At 37.6% G+C, this 13,486-nt stretch overlaps 1 protein-coding gene across 2 annotated transcripts in view; it reads left to right on the plus strand.

The window, feature by feature from the left end:
* The window catches only part of CLCA2 (chloride channel accessory 2), an 82,179-nt gene that overhangs the window by 5,908 nt on the left and 62,785 nt on the right, over window positions 1-13,486 (plus strand). For both annotated transcript variants that reach the window (XM_072648934.1, XM_072648933.1), the window contains exon 3: window positions 8,104-8,261. The gene's annotated coding sequence lies outside the window, so the exon portion shown is untranslated. The remainder of the gene's footprint in view (window positions 1-8,103; window positions 8,262-13,486) is intronic.

Here is a 13,486-nt window from a genome sequence, read left to right on the forward strand (position 1 = left end):
ATATTTGGAAAGGGTGCTAGTCATGATGTCAGAGCACTAACACTGGAAACCCAGCTCTACTGCTTAGAACCAGTGTGACCTCAGGCAATTCAGTTGACCTCTGGGTCTCAGTTTCCTCATTGGTAAAATTAGACTAGGTAATCGCTAAAGTTCCTTCTATTTTCATTTACAATCCTATGATTACATTCTTTGTATATGGGGAAAATCAGTAGACTTGGTCTCAAAAGACCTAAGATTGAATCCTCTCTTGACTGCTGACTTACTGTGTACACTTTACCAAGTCACTTAAACATGCCGAATATAAATATACTGAACCACTTCATTATCATAAGGATGCTAAATATTTATGCCACCTACCTTTCCATTAGGAAAGTGTTGTATAATTTACAAAGCATTATGTAAACATTAACATTAAAAGCACTTAGCACAGTGCCTGACGCATGGTCAGCTCTATATATGTTAGCTATCATTATTTTTCTTTAAGATACTAGTTGAAGGGGTTACTAAGATAAAGAGGAAGCATGGCCTGCCTGTAGGGTAGCTTACGTGTTAGTATCGTGCTTCAAGACTGGGCTCTATCAAAACAATTGCTATCATTAACCAGATAAAATGGGAATTTTCAGGTTCCTTCTTCTAATAGAAATAATGTATTGAAATAGCTTTTGGACTGGCTTAGAGAAGGTGGTTACAGCAGACCAATGGTGTAAGAAAACTTCATTGGAGTGGCTCAGACTTGAGAAACTAGCAAATCCTGGGTACAGTTTAAAAAGTACATGGGCCATATTAGAAGATTGCAGGTTCAACAACCTTGAGATATCATTTTACACCTACCAGATTGGCTAAAATAGAAAGGGAAAGTGACAAATGTCAGAGGGTATGTGGAAAAATTGGGACATTAATTCATCGTTGGTGGAATTGTGAAACGATCCAACCGTTTTGGAAAGCAATCTGGAGTGATGTCAAAAGCATTATTCAACTACCTGTACCCTTTGACCCGGCAATACAATTCCTTGGTCTATTTTCAAGGATGATTAGGTAAAAAGAAAAAGGATCTATCTGTTCTAAAATGTTTATAGCAGCTCTCTGTGGTGGCAAAAAAAACCAACAAAAAACTAGAAATTGCAGGGATGCCCATCAACTGGAGAATGGCTGAACAAGTGGTATATGATTGTGATGGAATACCCCTGTGCTCTAAGTAACGATGAGCTCAGTGATTTTAGAAAAATATGGAAAGATGCATAAAATTATGAAGAGTGAAATGAGAAGCAAGAGAACACTGTATACAGTAACAGAAATACTGCTTTAAGAGCAACTTTGAGCAAATAAGTTATTTTATCTATTATAAATACCCAAAGGAACTATAAAGGACATGTGAAGAAAGATGCTATCTGCATCCATAGAAAGACTGATAAATAGAAGTATGCATAGCATATATATGCATATATACACATAAAATATACACATATGTACCTGTACATGCATGTGTGCATACATATGTGAGTATACATACACACACCTCTATTTGTGTTTAATGGTAGCCATCTCTAGGGCAAGGAGTAGGAGGAAAAAAAATTACATGGTAATTTTGTTGTATACTTGAATGGATAGCAAGTTATGCATAGCAGATTTGCAGCTTCATGTACAATCATCTTATTTATTGCACTATGTTATGGAAATGCTTGTTTTATTCCATAAGTTAAAAATAAAAAATACAATCCACAGGCCCCAGCATGAAATGATCCTACATCTATGAACTTTATTTGAACATAAAAGAGGCTCTGTAGGCATCTTATAAATGTTGAAGGACTCATAATTTATGGGGGAAGAATATGCAATAAGCCTCTCCTTATTGTGGAAGAAAAGCATGTTATGAAGCATGGTGAGATTTTGAAATAGATCAATATGTTTTTTGTGTTATGATTGTTATTTTAAAAGAAAATCTCCTTTTGATACATCATGGCCCTGTACCTTTTTCCCTGTACAGGGAAAAACCTATTTATCATCTTCCTAAAGTAAGTTCTGTTTCCAGGCTCTAAGATTTAGCCTCTGTCTCAACAAGAACTACATGAGATTTATCGACTAAAACAAGTTTTCTCAGATTCAAGTTGTACTTGTTGCTGGTGCCTCTTGTCTACTGTTTGAATAGACTGTGTGCCTGGCTTGGAATCTCCTGCCTTGCCTTTATCTTGACCTCTTGACCTTGACTTGGACTCTTTCTAATTCCTTTCTAGATAGAAATCTTTGTATGAGACCCACTGTAGTCAGATCACCTTTCAGATGTGACACTTTATCAATTCAAGTTGCTATTCAGAAATTTGGAAACACCTTGGATTTTTTAGCTTTAACTCCTAGACTTACCTTGGCTTTGTATTCTAGCTTCCTCCTCCCTGTCTCTGTGATCATCCCTGCCCACAGCACCATCATGACATAGGAGGAATTAATGTAAGCCTACTAAGCTGTAGTATAGAGAAAGGATTTTCTAGGTTTCTGAATAGAAGCTTGAGTTGATAAAATGTTACACCTGAAAGGTAGTCTGGCTGTCGGCTTCTTATGCAATGATTTCAATGTAGAAGAGAACTCAAGAAAATGAAATATATGAAGCTGAGGGCTTAGATATGACAACTGTAATTTTATGTTTTCAGTTTAAAGATGTTATTACCCAATTTTTTTAAATATGCCTAATTTAAAACCAGTCTAGCTAGCTCACCATTAAAAGGGAATCCCAGCTAATAAATTTGGAAGGTTTTCTTTCAGCAGTATTGATTCCCCATCAACACCTCAGAATCATTGAAGTATGTGCTGGCCAAAGGTGTTTTCCACTATGATGGAGGAGACATGATGTGAAGCCCGAGATGAAGATTCATTCTCTGTGGATGATGCTCCTTTCTGGAGTGGATAATACAGCCCTGGATACAGAGCTTGATGCAGGAAGTCTGTAACCACTCAGTAGTTTCCACAAGGAAAAACCAACTGAGAGAAGAATATCATTGCCCAGATGTGGACGGATGGGCAACCTATAGAGCAGCATTGCTGTTCTCAAACATTTTGGTAATAGTGCAGTATTCTTTGCTATGAAGAATTATGGCACAATGAATATATAATTTGGCAATAATACAGGAGAATCAGAAGGGTTACATATGGATATTTTCCTTTTAATAAATGCAAGTATTTTTGTTGAGTTCTCTGCAAATTTAGGGTCTGACGTTTTGAGATTAGAGCTTATTTGTAGAAGGTAAATTTTATTTAGTTTTTGACTGTTGTACTCACTATGCTACATATTCTGGTTAAGTAGAATTTTAAATTGGGGCAGCTAGGTGGTGCAATGGTTGGAGCACTGGACTTGGAATCAGGGATACATTCATGAGTTAAAATTCAGTCTCAGACACTTACTAGCTGTGTGACCCTGAGCAAGTCACTTCCCCCTGTTTGCCTCAGTTTCCTCATATGTAAAAAGAACTGGAGAAGGAAATGGCAAACTGCTCCCATAACCTTGCCAAGAAAACTCCCATCTGAGGTCACAAAGAGTTGGACATGACTCAATAACAAAGAACTTACATTAAAAATATTACTTACAAATTGTTTTTTATTTGCAATAATATAACATCTAAAAATTTGCAGCTTATCCTTTAAGAACTACTACTGTCAGTATTGAGCCAATGCTATACGTTGGGCTCAGAATAAAACAAAAGGGTAAGCTGGATTACATTTAGCAAAATGCAGAGTTCCTTCAATGACCCTAAACCTCGTCTAGAAACAAGGGCCTAGCTTTAAAAAAAAAATCAGTATTCTACCAACTTTGTTGTAAGACTATGAGAAATGGAACATTGTCGTCTCATGTCTCAGTTCTGTCTCAGGAAGGTGTTAAAGAAAGGGTGGCCTCACCTGCAGATGCAATTTCAGCCAAAAGCCATAGCTGGTGCTGACTCAGTCATTCTGAGATGGCCGTCCCTTCTGGCTACACAACTGACGGAAAAAGAATTCTCCTAAGTGGAGAGAGTGCCCAGCTGGCAGTCAGGAAAACTCATCTTTGTGAGTTCCAATCTGGTCATTTAGTGGCTGTGTGACCCTGGGCAAGCCACTGAACCGTGTTTGCTTCACTTCCCTCATCTGTAAAATGAGCTGGAGAGAAATGGAAAACCACTCCAGTCTTTGCCAAGAAGACCCCAAATGGGATGAGGAAGAGTTGGACATGCCTGAAAAACAGCTAAACAGCAATTGTGCAGTAGGCCAATTGGAGCCAGTTGCAGAATGTCCACATCTCAGAGTTCTCCTGAAAGCAGTGTCCCCCATATGGATGATATCATGCTTGCCAACTGATGGGGTCTACACATGAGCTATACATCCATATAACCCATGTTACACAGTGAAAGCTTGAAAATACTGTACATAGAAATTCTCCCCCATGCCTGAAATGTAGCCCTCACCCTACCCTGCCTTAAGTCTACCTCATCAAAGATTCCCTTTCTTCTTTTAAAATACAGCTTGGGGGCCATCTTTCTTACAAAGACTTACCTGATCCTTCCAACTGACAAGAGGTCTCCCTTCCAGACTCTCTTGTATTGACTCGGTATATATTTAGGCCAGTATATCACTTTATATCGGTGCTGTATATATTTTATATTTACTTTATCCCCATCCCACCCCTAATCACATTAGAATGGTGAATAAAGCGTGTTTTCCTTGTCTGTCCTTGTATCTCTAGCACCTAACACAGTGAAGGTGAATAGGAGGGACTTAAGAAATGTTTGCTGATTGATTTGATTACTTGATCATATATAGGGAATCCTTTTTCCATTTAGACTCTATGCAGAATGTCTTTCTAGCAAAGCGACAACTCCCTAATTTTTCCCTGGTTTGTTATTGATACTCAGAAGACTTGAACAAAGCAATCTCTGAGGATAGATTTAACAAAAAATCTTGGAAGGTCTTAATATATGCTTGTTACGCATGCATGCATGCCTTGATAGAGGACAGATTTTAAGGCTGCATTTTGCCATGTTCAGTCAAATTATTATTATTATTTTTAATAAACAAAAGCAACAAATCTTATATTCTTGACATTCTTTAGTTAAATGCATGAGAGAATCCCCAAAGCTCTAAAGTAGATGTTCTTAAGATAGATAGAACTCTAGACCTGGAATCAGGAAGACCTGAGTTTAATTTCAGGTTCAAACAAAAGGACTTGGTGACCCAGAGGCAAATTATTGATCTAATGTAGATTTGCTCTAAATTGATTTCCTTCCCAAAACTATGTCTGGTCCATTGGTTGAAACTCACCTTTAGCATCTGAATTATAATGCATGGTTGTTGGCAGGTTAGTTTAATGTCTTAATCTGTGCATTCAGAGAAATATTTTTATATGCTTTGTGTAATTTATAACATTTTTTTGCTTTATTAACCGTGAATCTCCCTCTACTGAATAATTAAAGCATGTGTTCACACCATGTATAAACATCTGAAGGTTTTTGTCTTCATGAATTACTATTTTGAAATTATAAATATTATTAAAATTAAATATTAACTTAAAAAATTCAGCCTTAGGTACTTACTAGCTTTGTGGCCTTGGGTATGTCATTTAATCTTTGTCTACTTCAGTTTCTTCATCTGTAAAATGGGAATAATAGTAGCACCTATTTCCCAGAATTGTTATAAGGATAAAATGATAGCACTTTGAAAACTGTAAAGCATATAAACACATTTATATATCTACTTGCTAGTTGTGACCACTTAACTTCTTTGAGCCTCAGTTTCCTGAATTGTTAATTTCTGATAATAATGCCAGTAGTACCTACCTCACTGGGTTGTTGGGAGGATCAACTGAGATAATATATGTAAAGCACTTTGCAGAACTTGAAGGGAGAGAGAAATATAAAGAGATATAAAGAAATATAAGAGATAGAGATATAGTTGTTGGACCATAATATATAATATACAGATACACAGAAATATAATGTTATATAGGTTCTTGGGAGGATCAGCTGAGATGTATGTGATACCATGTTATATGTGGTATATACATATCTTGTTTTATATTATCTCCGCTTATCTTCCCATATTATATATTATTTATATCATCTCACATCATATCATATTATGTTATATGTCAAGTCATATATTTCAGCTGATCCTACCAACAACCATAAGTATTCTCTCTTTCTCTTCTCTAGTCTCTCTCCCTCTCCTTGTCCCTCTCCCTCCTTCCTACCCCTCTCTCTGTCCTTCTCTTCTTTATCCACCTTCAAGTTTTGCAACTGATATAGATCAAGACTTATGCCATCTCTCCTGTGGGATATTCATTCCTGTCCTTCTATAAGTCCTTAATAGAGGGTTTCCGTTCACTCTCAATCACTCATGCTACATGACTTGCCTATCTCTATTTCCAAAGAAGCTTTCAGTGAAGTCTTTTCCACCATTTCTGTGCATTCATCCATTTTACAGCTTCCCATTGCCCTTGAGTCAACTACAGTTTGGATTTTGTTGAGATCATGGTGTTCCATGATTCATATGTATGAATAGTATCACTGGGAAAATTGTAAAAAAGGTTAAAGAACTGGTGGAAAACTAGAGCATCTGTATTGTTACAGGCAAGCCACTCTCCATAGAAATAAGAATCTTTAGACATTAGCTCAAAGCACAGAGAGTAGCATATGTGAATGCGCCTTTTGCCTCTGAACTATAACTAATTCCAGTAATTATCATCATCTGGAAAAATTAAAAAATGTTTGGAAAATTATGCCAACAACTGTCAAACGAGCACAAGTTATAGCATATGTCCAGTATCTACTCTCAAGGAAAACAACTTATGTATGGGACATTTAAAACATTATCTTTTAGGAGCTAATCCATGTGGTGTCTTGGCCTTGTTGAAGGATGAGAAAGTTTATTCCACAGTCATTTAGAGGAAAACATTATTTATTCTGCTTTTCATTTCTCATCAGATTTCTATTCCATAGGAATCTAGCCCTTTTTTTTAAGGGCCAAGAAAAAAGTGATTTTTAGCCATGAAACAATCTCCATAAACTCTTAAGTGTTGTTGGCTTTGCTGAGTGGTCATGGCTTTGAAAATGTAGTATAATCAGCTTTAGTAGAAAAGCAAGAAAGCATCGAATAGTCCTAAAGAGCACAGACATTGTCTCTATAACTCTGGCACAAGCCAAAAGTATATTGTTACCACTAACAGCTCATCCTCAAAGACTACTGCTTAGAGAACTCCCAGGAATAAAAACAGATGATATTACCAGATGACAAGAGAGACATCCATGTAGTTAGGAAGATAGAATATTTGTGGTATGGGAGCAGAAGCTTCACTCTCCAGTGATAAAAGATGGGCTTTGCATAGACCTGGAAAAATTGCTTTAGAAATGAAAATAACCATAGTTCAAAGAAGTAATAAAATAAATGGTCATGGACAGAACCAAGGTGGTCTATGTAGAGCCAACATTTTCAGAATGTCCCTTCTCTCCCCCAACCCTTAATTTTGCAGAAACTTAGGAATAACAGGAAACAGAAAGCTTGTTTTTAAACAGTCTGTAGAATAATAAACTATATCTAGAACCAAAAGGCCTAGATCTGAGGCCATGTTCTAGTACTAGCCATGTGATCATGAGCATTACTTGTTTTCTTTGTCTTAATCTCTGCACAGAAAGAATGGAGACAGTCATTTATTTATTCAAACAGGATTGCCATGAATCAAGCATTGTGTAAGCTTTAATGTTACGTGCAGTTGTGGAATATGATTTTTAACCAGTTTGGAATCAAATGTTCAATTCATTGACTTAATTTTTCAGTCTCTATCCATGTGAAACTTTTTATCCATATCTGACATATGTTAGTATTTTCTGAGCAGTGCTTAGTCCAGAACAGTGAGAAAACAAATATGCATCATAAGGATGATGCAATGTATCCCTAGCTCCACACATCAACAAAATGAATACGATAAAAGGAACCTCCACTGGTAGAAATTATTAGCACATCTCCAGTCACATTTAAACACTTGATCTTAGTCTTCACATTATGTAATTAGCTTCGTCTTGTTGCTCAGTCATATCTAACTCTTCATGATCCCTTTTGATTTGCCATCTCCTTCTCTTGTTCCTTTTACAGATGAGGAAACTCAGACAAACAGGGTTAAGTGACAGCTACTAAGTGTTTGAGGTCAGATTTGAACTCAGGTCTTCCTGACTCCAGGACCAGCATTCTATCCAGTGAGCTACCTAGCAGCCCCAAGCCTGATGCCGCAGTTAATGAGTAATCTGCTGAAGGTAATTCATTTCTGTATCTTGATAACTCATTGATAGGCAGGATCTAGTGTCCAATACAGTATGTCATACATAGTAGGCATTTAATAAGAATCTCTTGAATTTCATTTCCAGTCACTTTGCTTTTGAATAAGCTAATCCCCATGTCTGGAATAGACTCCCTTTTCAACTCTACTCCTAAGGACCTTTATGTGTTACTTGTGATCTGCCAGGCCTAGAGGCCTGAGGGCTACCCGAGTCTTACCTTACCTATCGCAGGTCTTCGGCTGGCCAAACCGGATAAACGTATGAGAGAAGAGACTTTCCGGAGTCGAATAAGGGTTAGGCTTTATTCAGGGTCTTGGTTACATGTGCAGGGGGAACTCTTCCTTAGGAGAGAGAGAGAAATCTCCCAAGGAGGCAAAGATCTTACAGTAAGAGAATGAAAGCAGAAGTGGAAGTGGGGAGAGAGGGGAGAGGAAGAGCGAAGAGAGGAAAGAGGGAAGAGGGGCCTTCTGTCCTCTAAGGGCCCCTCAGCGCTAAGAGCTTTCAGGCTTTCCTGACCCTACTTAAGCTCTCCTGCCGCGTAGTTTGCACCTGAATACCGTGCCTGTTAGATAACAATAGGTGTGCCCAGATCTGGGCCAATCTCGAGGGCGGGGATGCTCTCTCCCATCACGTTTCTCACGGGAAGAGCCGGAAATGCACGAGATAGCTCGGTCCACACCTCAATTCCCTGCTGTTCCCTGGGGGGCCTCATGAGAACTCTAAGGTTTAGAAGTCCTCACTTTTACCTGCCCGAGACTGTCCACATGGAACTGAGCTTACACCCCCAACAGTGATCTATGTGAAACCTTTCAGGAATCCCTAGTCACTGATGTGTAACCTATCTGCCACAGGTCTTTATCATCTACTTGAGGAAATATGGTATAAGTTAAATCAAGACAATGCAGAGTTTTCACAAAGCAGTTAAAGATTAATGATCAGAAATTGCAAAAAAAGCAAGCTTGGGATTAGTTTCTGAAATAAATCTTCAATGTCACACCTATTATGTTTTATATGGTTCAGTATTGAGTATTTTTTCAACTAAGACCACAATTTGTGCAAAAATGTGTGGAATTTCCCAAACTGTCTTTACTTTTTGTCCAACAGCCTTAGGGTGCATGCAGGACATCCATGCCATGGCTGGGTAAGACCCCAGGATGCATGTCTTTGAGTGTATAAATAGAGAAAATCTATGTTGGTTTTCCTTTTCAACATGTAAAACAGGTTTGGAACTAAGCATGAAATGGAAATGGTTGCATGTCATGCATTCAGGTTCTTTCCCAGTGTTTGTTCTGATAGTGAATGTTTCTTAAAGCAAGCTGTAAGATCCCCCCAAAGTTGGGGGAGAGGGGAACACGGGTGTAAGGTCAGCTCTGCTCAGTGCATTTTTATAGGGTTTATACCCAAATTTTGCTTTTCTTCCCTTCTTCTCTGAGGCAATGAGTCCTCCACACATATACTCTTCTTTGTGATAAAATTCTTAAAGTAAAAATTAGTTCATTTTAATTTATTAATAGTATTTCTGAAGTGTTGTAAACAAAATGGCTCAGACTGTTTTTCTTAAGAACACATTTTTCCTTAATTGGAGATGGTTATGGAAACTAAGTGTAAATTGACTTGTCTTGCAAAACAATCCTTTTATTTTTTTTTACTTCATTAATGTAATTTAATTTGTCACTTATAAGACAAAACTTTACTTGAGCTGTAAAGTAGATAATGGGGAAAGCACTTGAAGTTTCTGCTGTATGTGCTCTTTGTTACCCAGTAACTTGAATACTGTTCAATATGTTGTAAGGTGTTTGTAGAGTTTATTTGGAACTATTTAAAATGGTCATGTACAAATGTGAATAGTCATTTATCTATAATATGGGTAAATTATTTTCCCGAAATAGTAAATGTTTATAACCTCTCAAAAAGATTAATTGCCAGAGGAGAGAGATGGGCAATACATTTTACAAGTTCAGACAAGGAGGAGATTATTGAAAGTTAGAATGCCCCAAGAAGGCGTTATGGAGGAGAAAAAAATGGAATGGAGCCCAAATAAGTAGGATATTTTTGTATGTGATATTTAGATGGTTCAGAATATTTGGGAAATGTTTTCATAGTCCTGAGATTATCTGGTTTTGAATGATCTCTTTAAGTAATGAAAGCTTATGTGCCCAAGCCTGACTCAGTAAATCATAATAGTTGGTACATAGAGCACAAAATTTAGATCTGTTGTTAAATTTAATCTTCAAAAATGCCCCCTGAGGAGAAAATTGTATATATTATCAAAGTTGACCTATGATCTCGTTAATGTGAGTCTTCCTTCCAATGATGCAGATTGCAAACTATCCATGTTTGATTGTCTCTCTGCCATTTTGTATATTAGAGTTAAGGACTTGAAGATGCTTGAGGAGGTCAGTTGTAATCAAAATGGCAAGTGTTCCAGGACATTATTGATGTGCACCCAGAGGTTACATGCAGATTGACCAGTAACCTGTGTTGCAACGCCACTTGTTAAGAATAGCCTTGTGTCATGGCCTGGAGAGACCTGGAAATCTTGACCCCAAGAGCAAAAGGGCAAATCCTAATTCTTCTCTTGCCAGGTTTGTTACTTTGGTGAAAACTGACTTCTTGGGAGCTCCAGAAAGAGGGAGACAGGGGCAATGGTCAGCTACCAAGCACTGCTACTGTTGTTCAGCTTTTCAGTGGATGCTGGCTATCGTGAGGGAATATGAAGGTGGGAGGTATGACCACAGAAGTAGTAGTTGTGAGATCTACTCCGTTGTGGGATTAGGGTCAAAACACAGCACATCACAGAAAGGAGGCATGGTATCAGAGCCAAAACTAGGAATTCTGGTACCTACAGCAAATTCTTTGGAAGAGTGGAAGTTTCTAGTATGTGACAACTTCTCTATGTAGTTGAGGTAGACTGCAGACTGAGGTAATAGGATTTGAGGAGACTGATGACCTGGGAGACAAGAGGAGGCAGACACTGGGGGAACAAGATTGTGAGACTATTATCAAGAGGTCCATACATTATAGGATAACAGATTCAGAGCTGGAGGGACCTTACGTGTCACTTATTCTGACCACTTCCCTTGTTTTATAAATGAGGAACGTGCTGTAGATTCCATTGGACAGAGATGGATGAAGAGATTCATCAATTTCACATAATATTTTAGTTTAATTGGAAAAGGAACTTGGAAGAGAAGACAGTAGGAAATTGGGTGGAAGAGGATGCCACCGCTGGCCTAGGAGATAAAGCTAGATGTCACAAGAGTCAGAAGAAGGTAAAAGAGGAGAGACTGAAATATGTGAAAAGTTGAAAGATGAAGTGGTTGTGAACCTGTAATGCTTTTTGTCCCTTGTGTGATATCCACCCTTCATCTATTTCTTTCTTTTTTTTGCTTATTTCATAAAAATTAAATATGCTGAAGTGAGATGAAAACTACATTGTTCTACAACTCAGTGGAACTGAAGCTGGACTTTTCTGTCTATCCACAGTGGCTTGAGAGCCTTGAAACAAAAGTTTTACGAGGAAAAAAATTAATAAATATTTTCTTGAAAGCCATACTAAGATGCCAGATCACCTGACTCCTCTGAGACTAATAAGATAGTTTACTTGCTTTGTGGACAGTTCTCTGCCAGTTGACTCTCCTGAAAAGGAAGTGGAGAGATGTTTAGTGACTGGCTGGTCCTGCTAGAATCAGACAATGAACAAAGACAAGCCTTAGATTCTTAAGTTACAGAAACTGAATAAACTCTTCTGTTCCTGAAAACAGATAAAAGTCCCAAGTGTGCCAGATACTTAGCATTTATAGAACATTAAAATAAGTTCCTGTAACTGCTTCTCCATCTCTCCCCTGCCCCCTTCTCACTTGAGGGTATTTCTTAATCCTTATAATGCTATGCAATTGGTATCACTAGTCAAAAATTTATTTAGTAAATGAAGTTTGCTTTGTACCCACAGAACAGTTATCTTTCTGGCAGTACATGCTACACTTACCTAACCTGCCCAGAAGTATTCCCTAAGTCACACTTAAAACTGGAGGGTTAACACCCATGACATATCTTTATATCCTTCTCCTGATGAAGTTGGGTTGATTGAGGATATGCAACCTGAAAGGTCTTACTCTGACTTCACAGTTACCATATTGAGAGCTTAGGTTATAATTGCCTTACGTCATTATAGATGTCATTCCATTTTCTGTTTCATTGTCTTGGGTAGGTGGCAGAAGCCCTAGCATTTTCAGATTCATTCATTACAAAATTCCAGAATTGAAAAAAAAACAACATAGGAATTGAGAGGAACCTTAGAGATCCTTCGATAATTGACCAAGAATTTTCTTCATGCCATTCCTCATGAATGGTTACTTGATTTAAAGATCTTCAATTTCCTTCATTGTTGGAAGGATTGAGGGAAGACAGCCACACTGCTCCACTGTTGGTGGAGCTGTGAGTTGTTCTATTGATTTGGAAAAGCAATCTGGAACAATATCTTAAAAATCACCAAACTGCATATCCTTTGAACTAGAAATTCTACAATCAGACCTATTTTCAGAGAGATCAAAGGAAGAAAAGAAAGGAACTATATAATCAGAAATATTCATAGGCATTCCTTTGGTAATGGCAAAAGAATCAGAAAAGAAAAGGTTACCCATAAATTGGGGAATGGCTGGACAAATTAAGGTATATGAATGTAATAGAATATTATAGTGCCATAAGAAATGATGAGAAGGGAGTGTTTCAGCCAAACCTGGGAAGAAGTTTGAACTAATGCAGAGTAAAGTGAGCAGAACCTAGAGAATAATGTATGTAATAACATTGTAAAGGAATACTGCTTTGAAAGACTTACAAACTCTGTTCAATGACCAACCATGATTCCAAAATACTTGTAATGAAGCACATGACCTAACTCTTGCAATGAAATATACTTCTGAAAGATGAGAAGCTCAAGGTGTAGAATGGGAAATATGTTTTCAGATATAGCCATTGTAGGGATTTTTTTTGCTTGACTATACATAGCTGATACAGAGGTTCTTCTTTCCTTCCTTTTCTTCCCTTTTTCTTTCTCCTTTCTTTCTTTTCTTTCTTCATTCCTTCCTTCTTTTCTTTCTTTCTTCCTGTCCTCCCTCCTTCTCTCCTTTCTTTCTTTCTTCCTTTCTTTCTTTCTGTCTTTCTTTCCTCCCTCCTTCCCTTCTTTCTTTCTTTTTTGAAAT

This window comes from Notamacropus eugenii, chromosome 2, assembly GCF_028372415.1.
Source record: "Notamacropus eugenii isolate mMacEug1 chromosome 2, mMacEug1.pri_v2, whole genome shotgun sequence".
Classification (NCBI taxonomy): domain Eukaryota; kingdom Metazoa; phylum Chordata; class Mammalia; order Diprotodontia; family Macropodidae; genus Notamacropus; species Notamacropus eugenii.